Raw genomic sequence first — 14,201 nt, 5'->3', positions numbered from 1 at the left:
ATATAATTTTGTTTTATTGTTAATAGATGAAGAAAAAATACTTTTTTTTAATTTTTTTGTGTTAATCTGTGTGGTTTTTCTGGTGTCAGGTTCGCCTTAAAAAAATCTTCATTATCATTTTTTTTTTTTAATGAAATAGTTTTTTATGTTAAATCTGTTGGGTTTTCTCCTGGTGCTCAGGTTCGCCCTTAAAAAAAATCTTCATCATTATCATTTTTTTTATTGTTAATAGATGAAGAACTAAGCCTTTTTTATGTTAAATCTGTTTGGGTTTTCTCCTGGTGCTCAGGTTCGCCCTTAAAAAAATATTGTATTCATTTATTAATGTTGTTGTGTTTTGTTAAAAGATACAAAAAAAAAACATAAAAGTTTTGATTAATGTTTGTGGGGTTTTCCGATGTTGCTCAGGTTCACCCTAAAATGTAATTATTAGCAATGTTGTTGTGTTTTGTTAAAAGAGAAAAAAGTTTAAAAAAAAGTTTTGTTTTTTATTTGTTATTTAGGTTTACTATGAGTAAAAAAAAAACGTTTAAAAAAAAGAAAAAAACAGTGTGTGTGGTTGTGATGGGCTGGATGAATGAATGGATAAATAAAGGAATGAATGAGTGAATGATGGCTTGAATGTGTAATGCAACCACAAGGGGGAACAATCCAGTGCCCACTTGTGCCGGTCCCAAGTCCGGATAAATGCAGAGGGTTGTGTGAGAGAATACAAATAAAACTGAACATGTGAATCACAGAAATGAGTTAATGTGTGTGTGTGTGTGTGTGTGTGTGTGTGTGTGTGTGTGTGTGTGTGTGTGTGTGTGCATACATGTACAGTACAGACACCTTCCTATTCATTTGGATGAGAATGTGTTTCCAAACTTTTGGTCTGTACTATATATGTATGTACACACACATTAACTCATCGTGTGTGTACATACATATACATGTATGTACAGGTATATACACACACACAAGCGGCAAGGCACAGGGAGTGGATGAAGTCCACCTGGAGTACCCCCTGGTATTTCTCTAGTTTCTCATGTTCCTTCTTCCTGATGTTCCCATCACTTGATTCTACCACATCCTCCACAACAGCTTTCCTCTGTTCTTTTTCCACTGCAATGTCAGTTTGGTTCACCATTACCATCCTGTCAGTATGTGGAAGTCCCACAGGATCTTTGCTCTCCATTCTGTACCACTTTTGAAGCTGTTTGAGACTCTGACTTGGGGTTTCCAGTTTAGATTCTCCAAACATGTTTCTGTATATTATTCCAGCCACTTGATTGTGTATGTTTTCCCTGCAAGCATCTTACACCCTGCAGTTATGTGCTGGATTGTTCCAGGTGCCTCTTTGCATAGCCTACACCTTGGGTCTTGTCTGGTGTGGTAGATCTGAGCCTCTATGGCTCTGGTGCTCAGGGCTTGTTCCTGAGCTGCCAGGATGAGCGCTTCAGTGCTGTCCTGTAGGCCAGCCCTTTCTAGCCATTGGTAGGACTTCTTAATATCAGCCACTTCAGTAATGGTAATACATCCCATGCAGGGGTTTGTCCCCCCATGACAATCTGTCCTCCAGCACAGCATCCTCTGCACTCCATCGTCTGAGACATTATTGAGCACACTGTCAGTTGGGGCTTTGTCCTTGATGTTTTCATGCATCTTGAATGTTTCATCCAGGATAGTGGCTTCCATGCTAACTAGTCCTTGCCCTCCTTCCTTATGGCTAGCATACAGTCTCTTGAGATGGAACCCTCCATGTTGGAGAGGAGCTTTCGCGTCTTAACATCTGTGGGCTGTATCTCTTCCTTTGGCCATCTTATTATTCCTGCAGGGTATCTGATAACTGGCAGTGTGTAACAGTTTACTGCCAGGGTCTTGTTCTTGCCATTGATTTGGCTTCTCAGGATTTGCCTTAAGGCCTGTACACACCGGGCAAATATTCGCCAGCGTTTTTCGCCAGCGTTTTTCGCCAGCGTTTTTCGCCAGCGTTTTTCGTCAGCGTTTTTCGCCACGTTTTTTGTGTTCACACGATTTTCGCTGACGATGAGCCGAGCGAACATGCAATTTCATTCCCTGACGTTAGATGGCGCTTAATGTAAAACAGAAACCCCCCCTGTACACAAGGTGGCGCTGCGCAACTTTACGCTTCTTAAAGTCGCTTTTCACTCAGAAAAAGAGAGCAAGTATTTACGCGCTTGTCAGAATCAAACAAAGAAAAGATCAATATTTCCAGCACCAGTAGCTCTAGCTCCAGTTCCAGCGATGAAGAAATTATTGTTCTGTTGAATGATGAAAGACGCCGGAAAAGATGTCGATTTTGCGTATATCCCATAGTTACGAGAAGAGAAGAACATGGGGAGTTTTATCAACTGGTACAAGAGCTGAAAATGTATCATGAGCGTTTTCGGGGATATTTTAGAATATCCGTCAGTGAGTGCATCTTCGTCTTATTTCTTCGCGGCAGTGTAGACGCTACTTGGCGTTTATCTTCTTCGCCGTGACGTATGTGTGCTCAGCAAGTTGTGTTTTACTGTAACTTCAGAAGCTCCAGACACGTGTCCAAAAGCGCCATTCTCATTGGTCGTATAGTTTTTGACGCGGCGCGTCAAACCAAAAAAACGAACCCGAGGCGTTTTTTAAAAAAATGACGCTTTTACGCGTGGCGTTTTTCGCGTCGGTGTGCACACTCACATTGGTGCCCTTTGTTTAGTCACGAGGCGTTAAACGTCTGTGAATATCGCGCGCAAAATTGGTCCTGGTGTGTACGGGCCTTTACTCGTTGGAGGTATTTGGCTGTTACGACTTGCCTTGTTGCCGGCTCCAGGTTGCCATTTTCCTGAGGAGTTCCAAGGTACTTATAACATTCCTCAATGTCAGCTATTGTTCTTTCTATGTTGACTTTGTCCATAGCAAGTCCTATTGACAATTTGGCTGAGGGTGTAAAGTCATATCCAGAACAGTAGTGGGGACAGAGCATCGCCTCGCTACGTGCCATATTTGATTAACACTTCTGCAAGAGTTTTACCACTGGCTTCAAGGATCAAAAAAGAAACAAAAAAGTGTGTCAATGGCTGCAATATGCCTGCTTTGTGCTGCACATCTTTTCAAAACCAGGTTGCAAGTTTGTTACTGCAACTCTCAGGTCATGCTCAATATTGAGCCTAGCTCTGTTCTTTGTTTTCAAAGTGGCAACAGTAGAAAATCTCAGAAAGATAGGACGTAATATGGAAACAGTATGTCCACAGCCTTCTACCCTATTAAAAGATGCTCCCTCACCACACCCAGCAGAATTCAGGGAGTGTTTGTGCTGTAAACTTCATCCTCAGGGTGGAGTCTGACGTGATTTCAATGAATTGATCCTCCTCAGTAGAGCTCAAATCAGCAGCTGCTGTGTTAAATGGATCTCTCAGCCAAATATTGAGCACTGTTGCCTGGGAAATATTTGAGAAAGAATCCTGGCAGGGAAAACATGTACAGAGTGAATAATCCTTTATGCAAAGTATAAATAAATTAAATAAAGGAACATTTATTTTGTATGTTCTCAAACTGTGTGGCCTTCCTCCCTGGGGGGGGGTACGATCTCTGACTGTGGTCGGAGGCCGCAAGGGAGATCTTCCTTCAGGGTTCACTTCCTCATTAGAACCCTCAGAGCCTCCAGATTGGGTTAAACAAAAAAAAAAGTCTAAGTTCTTTAAGATAAACTTTCTTAATTACTTTTTTTCTTGACTCCAAAAAGGGTGACTGACTGCGCGTCTATGCGCTCCACACACTCACCCCCCCAACCATTGGTCTTGTTGTTAGACCTTGGTCACAGGGACACGGTGATTGGCCAATGATTGGCAGGAAAGCATTCTGGGAAACGTGACGTACTGCCATTGTTGTTATGCTACAAGCTAAAGGTAAGTGCTTTCGGCGAAGCAGCCAGCTTAATATGATATTTTTCAGATTGTCATCGAGAAAATAACAGATCGACCATTCTTGCTTTTATTTTTACCCCCTATTGAATGCTCACAGAGACCGGAAGTAGCGGCAGGAAGCGGCTTTTGCAGCAAGATGACTGAGGGCGTACCATGATGTGAACGTGAATACGATGGATGCTTCTGTGCTTTTTAAAATAAATAAATCTGTTCTCTAAACATCCTCCGTGTCTTCAATGCAATGTAATGAGACACACACAGACAGAAATGTGAAGGTATCTGCTGTAAATCTATGACGTAAATTAATAACAGGAAATGATCGGCTAGTCAGTTAGCATGTAGCCTAATAGCCTTCGAATGTAAAGATACTGACTGCTAAAGTTAATAAAAGACAAGTCCTGAATATTATTATTCCTATTCGACCCTAAACTACAATATCAGCTGTCTGACAACAGACCAGCCAGTTGCCCAAATGCCGGCATACATGATCAAACAGAGAGCTCTGCGGCGGAGCTAGCCTAGCAGGAGCTATCGTTTGACAAAGCAGCCTAGTTATCATAAATCTTTTGATATTTTTCTTATATTCATTGAGACGGTAATAAAGTGATCAATTTTGTTTTTCATGTTCCTTTTTTGAACGAATATGGGTCACAGAGACACGGAAGTTACAGCTGAAAGCGGCTTTTGCCGGCGTACAAAGAGCATATCCGCGTGAATGACTTATGACGTGAATAATTATTGCGTTCGAACGGATTAATTATTGCGTTCGAACGACATAATTATTGCGTTCGCACGAGTTAATCATTTCGAGGGAACGGAATAGTATTTTGAGGGAACGGAATAGTATCTTGTGGGAACGGAATAGTATCTTGTGGGAACGGAATAGTATTTCGTGCGAACGACATAATAACCTGTGGGAACAAGATATTAATCTGTGGGAACAAGATATATTTTTATATCTTAATGTCAGGACACGGGCTCCGTAAACTAGAACTCCTATAGAGTTTAAATATTTGTGGTATTTTTTTTACTTTGCTTTTTCTATTGTTCTTAAACCTGATCAAATGTTACTGAATATTCGTCTTGTCTTGAGTTAAATCCCTTCAGAAATCAAAAACGACTTCTTCAGTCTGACTTTAGTCCAGAAAACAATATTATGTCAAACTGGACTACATATGTACACAATACCTTTCCTGCATTTAATAAAAAGTCAAACTGTTCAATATTTATGAAATTGCTGCCTTCATTTCTTAAAGTGGTTTCTGAATATAGTTGAGTCCAGGTTTATGCGATTCATCCGTTGATGATCGGTCCAAACCTTCATCTATGTGGAGTTGTCAATAGTGGTTCAGTGCTGAGAAACATCAAAAGAAACAGTCAGAAGAAGGAAAGCTGCTGTTTTTGGAGGTCCAGCAGCAACACGTTCTGCTTTTGAAGGAGTTGAAGTTTTTGCTGCATCGCTGCACACTGCTGAAGACCCAAGGCTAACCGGACCACTAGCTGGATGCTGTGACCTCCATGACAACCATGGTTGTTGTTTGCTCCTCAAAGAGCAGTCGGTTTTTCTGGAGGGGCGTGTCTTTAATGACACAATCCAATGAAAATGGTGTTTTTAATACGTTCTTGTGCCCAAATCTCAGCCTTGTTATTCTGATTTCAACCCTGTTACTACATCATTTAAATAAACAATAATAATTCTCAATTCATTTCTCAAACATGCTGTTTTTGAAAAGTTGATAGAGACAGATTTGGAAAGTTGTTAAAATGATTTCAAATCAAGTCATAGGTGACATCAAATAGTTCTTCAGAGAGAATATTATAATGACCTTAATGGGAAAAGAATTCCATTTCAGAATCAATAATGGACTTTTTTTTTAGCTTGTTCAGTGTTGGTAACAGGGTTGTATCAAATGTTTTACACACCAAATAAATAATTATTATTTTGAAGCCAAAATGTCCTCCAATTCTGGAATGACCCACACGCTCTTTTGCTAGCTTACAGCCGCTCACAATCCCAAGCTAACAGTAGCGATGCATCAAACATGGTAGCAAAATTGGAGCTATCCAGCCGTACAGTTTGGAGCCAGATTCCAACTCAGACCAGGAGCTCGTGGCTCGTTGTTGTAGGTCCTACGTCACAACAAAAAGGTTTTCAAACAGCGTTTTTTCGTCTGCTCCTCATTCACGATTTGAAAAAACCTTGCTTGTGTTATTTAGCTTAAAAAAATTATTGATAAGAACTTCAGGACAACTGCATGAAGCTAAATGCTTCTCTCTTCTGGTTAAAGCACCGAATTGTTTTAGTTTCATCTTCTGATTAACAAGCAAAAGCTTCTGACAGAGTTTGGGGTTTTTCCATTGAAGTCTTAGTTTTTACTTGACTTTAGAATTGACAAACTGATAGAAACCTTTAAAAACAGAAACAGGTTCTTTGATTGGGGCTTCTAAAAATGAGGTTTAAGGTCTGGAAAAGACCAGTTTGTGTCGCAGAAGAACGTGGTCTACCTGCAGTTTTCAGGAAATCTGCATGGCTGCATTTCACCTGTCTTCTCTCCTGCAGCCGCATGGATGGATGGGCGGTTCCAAAATCTTTCCAGAAGTTTGGTTTTCATTTCACGAACCCAGCTTAGCGTTTTCATCTCCAAAATCACCAAAATGCTTCCAGAAGCTGCTGTTTCCCCACACGCGAGCTTTTCAATACGAGTCTCCACGTGTTTACCTGGACTATACCACTACAGTCGACCCCCCCGCGCCCTTCTAAATTTCAAGTAATGGTACAGGCCTCGGCTAATTGGCTAAATGCTTTGGTTCTCCTGAGTAGGAGTCGGCTCTTTCATCCCCAATGAAAGACACAATGACGTCAAATGACATCATCTGTGATGAAAGACACAATTATGTCATTTGACGTCACATTACGTCGTTTGACATCATTTGATGTAATTACATCATCAAATGACATCACTGGGCAGTGGCCAAAAAGTTCTTAAATATAAGTCAAGAGTCCTGTTTCAGAACACAACAGAGACTCAAAGATCTCAAGAGATTTCACACATAGTGGTTTTAAATCGGTTCTCACATTTACATTTTCACTTCATTTCATTTTTTCATTTTCGACTTACACCTCAGAAACATGAAAAAAAAGGGCAAATCGACTAAACCTGTGGCCTCTGAAACCAAACCTCCAGAGGTTCCACAAGTTCAGAAAATGTCTGATGAGGAAAAACCAAAAGGCCCGTCTGTCAAAAAGGATTTGTCTGCTCTGATCCGAGAACGGGACCTTTTACTGAATAAACTGTACGACAGGAATGAGCAGTTATCTGAACTGAAACAGAGAAGAATTGCCACTGAGGAGAGCTGTGTCCTGCACTGGGAGTTGCTGCAAGACATGGAAGTGGCCTTGGAAGAAAAACGCCGACTCAGACAAAGACGTGAAAAAGAACTCCAACATTGCAAACGGTTGATGAAGGCAAAAGCCCAAAAAGTCAAGCAGGATCTGGAGGAACAGGCCAGCTTCAAGCATCAACTGTGTACAAAATTGCAGTTGGAGATGACACTGGCGAACCAACTTGAGTCCCAGGTGGCAGAGCTTTCTGAGGAAATGACAACACTGCAAGCATCTGTCCAACCTGTGGAGTGTGCTGGCCAAACCGAGGGTTTGCTTGAAGAGAGTGTCCCACAACCGGAAAGATCTGAGAATGTGACAAAAGATGCATCATTGGATGTTACAGTTTCAGACCCACAAGCAGTTCCTGAACCTTCCAAGAAGCGAAAGAAGCGTAAAAATAAGAAGGGAAAGAAAATTCCTGCCCCGGAGGAACTGGAAACCTGCGAACCAGTCATCGCACCTCTGGCAGACCAAAAAACTCCAGAAAACATCAGTCTGAATCAAATAAACACAGAGGAAACCGACTCACCAGCAGCAGAGTGCTTTCCCCAAGAGACTGTCACAGAATCTAGGGAAAATGTTGCTGAGGAGCTTTCTGAGGAAATGACAACACTGCAAGCATCTGTCCAACCTGTGGAGTGTGCTGGCCAAACCGAGGGTTTGCTTGAAGAGAGTGTCCCACAACCGGAAAGATCTGAGAATGTGACAAAAGATGCATCATTGGATGTTACAGTTTCAGACCCACAAGCAGTTCCAGAACCTTCCAAGAAACGCAAGAAGCGTAAAAATAAGAAGGGAAAGAAAATTCCTGCCCCGGAGGAACTGGAAACCTGCGAACCAGTCAGCGCACCTCTGGCTGACCAAAAAACTCCAGACAACAGCAGTGTGGATCAAATAAACACAGAGGAAACCGACCGAAACTTGGACCAGGCTCCAGTCCAAGTCCAAGTTTCAGACCAAGTGTTTGCTTCTGAACAACCAGTGACTGCAGAACCTTCCAGAAAGCGCAGGAGACCTATGGAGATGGACACAACAGAATGTCCTCCCATCAAAAAACAGAGGATCTGTAAACCAGTCCTTGTAAGGACTCGTCTGGCCAAACGAAGGAGTGCAGTCAAGGCCAAACTTGAGGAGACAACAGACAAAACTGCCTTAGGACTGCCATGGACCTTTATCAGTGAGAAAGACCCTGAAACAGAGGAATCAGTTGTGTCTGGACCTCTGAGAGAAGAAGCAGATGCTTTCAGTCAACCAGAGCCACCCAAAAAAGAAAAAATCTCCCTGTGGAGGAGATTCAAGAAGGCTCTCACACCTGCAAGTTGGCGCAAGTACAAGAGCGACACTCCTGTGGTCATCCCAGATGAAAGGTTGACAGAAACTGCAGAGGCCGTTGAACATCTGCTTCAAAGTCCATCTGTGGATGATCAAGACAGTGACTCGCTCACCTCTCTGTCTACTGATTCTGGACTGACTGAAGAGGAAACGTCAGATGAAGAAGAAACTTCAGATGATGAGGACGAAACGTCAGATGAAGAAGAAAAAACTTCAGATGATGAGGAAGAAACTTCAGATGACCAGAAAGAAATGTCAGATGAAGAGGAAGATGAGTCTTCTCATGGTCAGAGGATTTCTGTGTGGAGAAGATTTAAAAAGGCTCTCACACCAGCAAGCAAACGCCAGAATAAAAATAGACTGGAAATCTAGATTTTAGCCAAAACAAACTTGGGTTTTCTCCTGGTGCTCAGGTTCACCCTTAAAAAAAATATTCATCATTTATCTTTTTTTTAATTGTTAAGAGATGAAGAACAAAACCTTTTTTTTTTATTTGTGTTTGATCTTTTCAGATTTTCTCCTGGTGCTCAAATTTACCCTTAAAAAATGTTTCATTAATATAATTTTGTTTTATTGTTAATAGATGAAGAAAAAATACTTTTTTTTAATTTTTTTGTGTTAAATCTGTGTGGGTTTTCTCCTGGTGCTCAGGTTCGCCCTTAAAAAAAATCTTCATCATTATCATTTTTTTTATTGTTAATAGATGAACTAAGCCTTTTTTATGTTAAATCTGTTTGGGTTTTCTCCTGGTGCTCAGGTTCGCCCTTAAAAAAAAATCTTCATCATTATCATTTTTTTATTGTTAATAGATGAAGAACTAAGCCTTTTTTATGTTAAATCTGTTTGGGTTTTCTCCTGGTGCTCAGGTTCGCCCTTAAAAAAATATTGTATTCATTTATTAATGTTGTTGCGTTTTGTTAAAAGATAAAAAAAATAAAACATAAAAGTTTTGATTAATGTTTGTGGGGTTTTCCGATGTTGCTCAGGTTCACCCTAAAATGTAATTATTAGCAATGTTGTTGTGTTTTGTTAAAAGAGAAAAAAGTTTAAAAAAAAGTTTTGTTTTTTATGTGTTATTTAGGTTTACTATGAGTAAAAAAAAAACGTTTAAAAAAAAGAAAAAAACAGTGTGTGTGGTTGTGATGGGCTGGATGAATGAATGGATAAATAAAGGAATGAATGAGTGAATGATGGCTTGAATGTGTAATGCAACCACAAGGGGGAACAATCCAGTGCCCACTTGTGCCGGTCCCAAGTCCGGATAAATGCAGAGGGTTGTGTGAGAGAATACAAATAAAACTGAACATGTGAATCACAGAAATGAGTTAATGTGTGTGTGTGTGTGTGTGTGTGTGTGTGTGTGTGTGTGTGTGTGCATACATGTACAGTACAGACACCTTCCTATTCATTTGGATGAGAATGTGTTTCCAAACTTTTGGTCTGTACTATATATGTATGTACACACACATTAACTCATCGTGTGTGTACATACATATACATGTATGTACAGGTATATACACACACACAAGCGGCAAGGCACAGGGAGTGGATGAAGTCCACCTGGAGTACCCCCTGGTATTTCTCTAGTTTCTCATGTTCCTTCTTCCTGATGTTCCCATCACTTGATTCTACCACATCCTCCACAACAGCTTTCCTCTGTTCTTTTTCCACTGCAATGTCAGTTTGGTTCACCATTACCATCCTGTCAGTATGTGGAAGTCCCACAGGATCTTTGCTCTCCATTCTGTACCACTTTTGAAGCTGTTTGAGACTCTGACTTGGGGTTTCCAGTTTAGATTCTCCAAACATGTTTCTGTATATTATTCCAGCCACTTGATTGTGTATGTTTTCCCTGCAAGCATCTTACACCCTGCAGTTATGTGCTGGATTGTTCCAGGTGCCTCTTTGCATAGCCTACACCTTGGGTCTTGTCTGGTGTGGTAGATCTGAGCCTCTATGGCTCTGGTGCTCAGGGCTTGTTCCTGAGCTGCCAGGATGAGCGCTTCAGTGCTGTCCTGTAGGCCAGCCCTTTCTAGCCATTGGTAGGACTTCTTAATATCAGCCACTTCAGTAATGGTCCGGTGGTACATCCCATGCAGGGGTTTGTCCCCCCATGACGATCTGTCCTCCAGCACAGCATCCTCTGCACTCCATCGTCTGAGACATTATTGAGCACACTGTCAGTTGGGGCTTTGTCCTTGATGTTTTCATGCATCTTGAATGTTTCATCCAGGATAGTGGCTTCCATGCTAACTAGTCCTTGCCCTCCTTCCTTATGGCTAGCATACAGTCTCTTGAGATGGAACCCTCCATGTTGGAGAGGAGCTTTCGCGTCTTAACATCTGTGGGCTGTATCTCTTCCTTTGGCCATCTTATTATTCCTGCAGGGTATCTGATAACTGGCAGTGTGTAACAGTTTACTGCCAGGGTCTTGTTCTTGCCATTGATTTGGCTTCTCAGGATTTGCCTTAAGGCCTGTACACCCCGGGCAAATATTCGCCAGCGTTTTTCGCCAGCGTTTTTCGCCAGCGTTTTTCGCCAGCGTTTTTCGCCAGCGTTTTTCGTCAGCGTTTTTCGCCACGTTTTTTGTGTTCACACGATTTTCGCTGACGATGAGCCGAGCGAACATGCAATTTCATTCCCTGACGTTAGATGGCGCTTAATGTAAAACAGAAACCCCCCCTGTACACAAGGTGGCGCTGCGCAACTTTACGCTTCTTAAAGTCGCTTTTCACTCAGAAAAAGAGAGCAAGTATTTACGCGCTTGTCAGAATCAAACAAAGAAAAGATCAATATTTCCAGCACCAGTAGCTCTAGCTCCAGTTCCAGCGATGAAGAAATTATTGTTCTGTTGAATGATGAAAGACGCCGGAAAAGATGTCGATTTTGGGTATATCCCATAGTTACGAGAAGAGAAGAACATGGGGAGTTTTATCAACTGGTACAAGAGCTAAAAATGTATCATGAGCGTTTTCGGGGATATTTTAGAATGTCCGTCAGTGAGTGCATCTTCTTCGTCTTATTTCTTCGCGGCAGTGTAGACGCTACTTGGCGTATATCTTCTTCGCCGTGACGTATGTCTGCTCAGCAAGTTGTGTTTTACTGTAACTTCAGAAGCTCCAGACACGTGTCCAAAAGCGCCATTCTCATTGGTCGTATAGTTTTTGACGCGGCGCGTCAAACCAAAAAAACGAACCCGAGGCGTTTTTTTAAAAAATGACGCTTTTACGCGTGGTGTTTTTCGCGTCGGTGTGCACACTCACATTGGTGCCCTTTGTTTAGTCACGAGGCGTTAAACGTCTGTGAATATCGCGCGCAAAATTGGTCCTGGTGTGTACGGGCCTTTACTCGTTGGAGGTATTTGGCTGTTACGACTTGCCTTGTTGCCGGCTCCAGGGTGCCATTTTCCTGAGGAGTTCCAAGGTACTTATAACTGTCCTCAATGTCAGCTATTGTTCTTTCTATGTTGACTTTGTCCATAGCAAGTCCTATTGACAATTTGGCTGAGGGTGTAAAGTCATATCCAGAACAGTAGTGGGGACAGAGCATCGCCTCGGTACGTGCCATATTTGATTAACACTTCTTTAACACTAATCCTTTATGCAAAGTATAAATAAATTAAATAAAGGAACATTTATTTTGTATGTTCTCAAACTGTGTGGCCCTCCTCCCTGGGGGGGGGGGGGGGGGGGGGGGTACGATCTCTGACTGTGGTCGGAGGCCGCAAGGGAGATCTTCCTTCAGGGTTCACTTCCTCATTAGAACCCTCAGAGCCTCCAGATTGGGTTAAACAAAAAAAAAGTCCAAGTTCTTTAAGATAAACTTTCTTAATTACTTTTTTTCTTGACTCCAAAAAGGGTGACTGACTGCGCGTCTATGCGCTCCACACACTCACCCCCCCCCCTTCCTGCAGCATACGAGATCAGACACCCTGGTTTCAGCACACACACACACACTCATCTCACAACACATGCATGTCACTATTCTTCAACAAATCTGATCACAGTTGCAGGGAAAGGCAGAAATTGGTATCCAATCCGTACCGGTGGCGTGTGCGAAATCCAGGCGGCATTACGGGGTGCAAGACACATTTACATTTAAGTTATAACCAACAACAAATCTGGTACAAACTAACAAATCATGAAGCACTAAAAACAATCTTGGAACAGATGAACAAATACTGAAACACAAAGGGTGCGAATTACCAAATACCAAATAACAAAAACAGTCTCGGTACAAATGAGGAAATCTAGAAACACAACAACGAAAGTGGAGACACAGCTTCTAACAGAAAGGGACTAAATATAAAACCAATAATGTATGATGTTTTAAAGTTATTTATTAGTTTTCTTTATGTGGACATTTTAAATACATGAAACAGTCCAAAATCATTTTTTTTGTATTATTTTGATAAAAAATGACAATGTTTATCAAGGTAAAGTTTCACGTCACATCAGGTAGTAAGAAAATTCCCTTTCCGTTAGCAGCTGCTCGTTTTTGTTAATTTTTTCTCCGTCTTCTGCTGTGGTGTTTTGTTAAAGGTGGGTTGATTGTTCCTTTTGTATATTCAGTGCATGTTAATAATGTAAAGCTATTTTTTGCATTGTAGACATTTTTATTTCATGTCTTCCCCTTCCCTTCCCTTTGATAGGTCAAGTATGTTGTTTATTTAGTGTTTAGATCTGATGTAATGCTGCACTGAAAAAAGAGGCAAGAAAACAAATGAGCTTTTGGTGATAATATAATAGATCATTTGTTTTATGAATGCATCTTTAAGTTTTTGGGAGGATTTTTACTGTTGGTGTTGGAAAAACTACAAACACTTTTTGGAGTAATCCCTGGTTATATTTGATTTAGTTCCTAATGATTTATTAATATTTGTAAATGTAAATAAAACTTTATTACGAGCATTTGATTTTTATTTTTAAATCTCATCTAAATTCATTAGAAGTAAAAATGAAAGAGAAATTCCCCCTTTAGTTTATGATAGGCTAATACATTAAACTAGAACTCCTATAGAGTTAAAATATTTGTGGTGTTTTTTTTTCCTTTGCTTTTTCTATTGTTCTTAAACCTGATCAAATGTTACTGAATATTCGTCTTGTCGTGAGTTAAATCCCTTCAGAAATCAAAAACGACTTCTTCAGTCTGACTTTAGTCCAGAAAACAATATTATGTCAAACTGGACTACATATGTACACAATACCTTCCCTGCATTTAATAAAAAGTCAAACTGTTCAATATTTATGAAATTAGAAATCCTGTTTACTTATTTGTTTGAGAGACTGTATAGAAATGGGGCTCAGCTCATAGGAATGTACACAGAGGACCATTAATCTCATGATTTGCATTCTGAACTGAAAGAAATGAAGTTTGAAGTGGGCGGGGTGGTACTTTATCCCGCCCACTTCCACAAATAGTATTGGGGGCAGGACAAAGTGAGTTTTTATTTTAGTTGACCCCCCTGCCAATCAAAGAAAACCGCACTAATGAGCAAATTTGAGCTCTAATCAAGAAAGAAAAACTTGTCATAAATTGAAAATTAAGCAATAAATGTCTGTTTTAAATGTCATTAGGCTTTA

Source organism: Oryzias latipes, chromosome 12 (assembly GCF_002234675.1).
Source record: "Oryzias latipes chromosome 12, ASM223467v1".
In the NCBI taxonomy this organism is placed as follows: Eukaryota; Metazoa; Chordata; class Actinopteri; order Beloniformes; family Adrianichthyidae; genus Oryzias; species Oryzias latipes.
The sequence above is the reverse complement of the archived record's forward strand: the minus strand, read 5'-3'. Positions refer to the sequence as shown.